Raw genomic sequence first — 965 nt, forward strand, 5'->3', positions numbered from 1 at the left:
TGTCTATTGTTTACACAGCTCAGAGTTCCGTGGAGTTAGAACAACATGCTTTCCTTCCCACTGAAGGTGCTATGAAAAACAGCCAGTCGGGGTGGGGGTGGGGGTGTGGGCGGGCAGAAGGGCCGTGTGGACCGTCAGGCACCTTGTTCTGATGGGCTCCTCCACCAAGGATGCTCTCCCCAGAGCTGGCTCAGCCTGAAGACCCTGGGCGTTCCTGGAAGTGTGGCCTGGGACTCTGAGGGAGCTGGGGTTCTGGAACTCCTGCTGGGAATTCTGGCTCTAAGAATGGAGTTGTCCCTTCATGGAGACCCACAGTCCTGGAATATCTCCCAAAGAGGGGATGATGGAAATGTACCCATCTTCAACCCAGTTACCAGCTGCCACCTTAGCTGAGGGCCCCAGGAAGAGGCAGGAAGCTGGTACTTCAATGTCCAGCAGGCCAGATGCTGGGAGAGGATGGGAGGGGAGAAGGGTGATGGGAGAGGAGGAAAAAGCTGTCCAGTCATTTTGAGGAAGATCTGAACACTCCTCCCTGCTTCTAACCAGCACATTCTGCCTCTGGGGATTCTCTCCAGCACCCTGCTTTTCCCTCTCCACTGGAGAGATCTCCCTGCTTCTCTCTTGCTTGTTTTAAGAACTGTCTAGAAGCAGTGGGCAGCGGTTTGGATGCTTGAGGACTCTGATGATTATTCCTCAGGTCTTCTCTTGGATGTCCCCTGAGAGCCTGGTTCAAAGCTCCCCACCTGCCAACAAACCTCATTCTTGCCTCTCTCCTTGTGACCCCTTCTCTCCACCCTCCCCCTGACTTCTTCTCTGTCCTACAGCCCTGTCCCCCAGCATGCCCTGCCTTTGGGTCTCTGAGTCTTCTCCACTTACACTGTGCAAGTTGCATATTCCTGTTCATCAGTTAACAAGAACCAGGGCAAGTCATTCACTTCCCTGGGCCTCTGTTTCCCTGTTTATAA

Source organism: Bos indicus, chromosome 1 (assembly GCF_029378745.1).
Source record: "Bos indicus isolate NIAB-ARS_2022 breed Sahiwal x Tharparkar chromosome 1, NIAB-ARS_B.indTharparkar_mat_pri_1.0, whole genome shotgun sequence".
Classification (NCBI taxonomy): Eukaryota; Metazoa; Chordata; class Mammalia; order Artiodactyla; family Bovidae; genus Bos; species Bos indicus.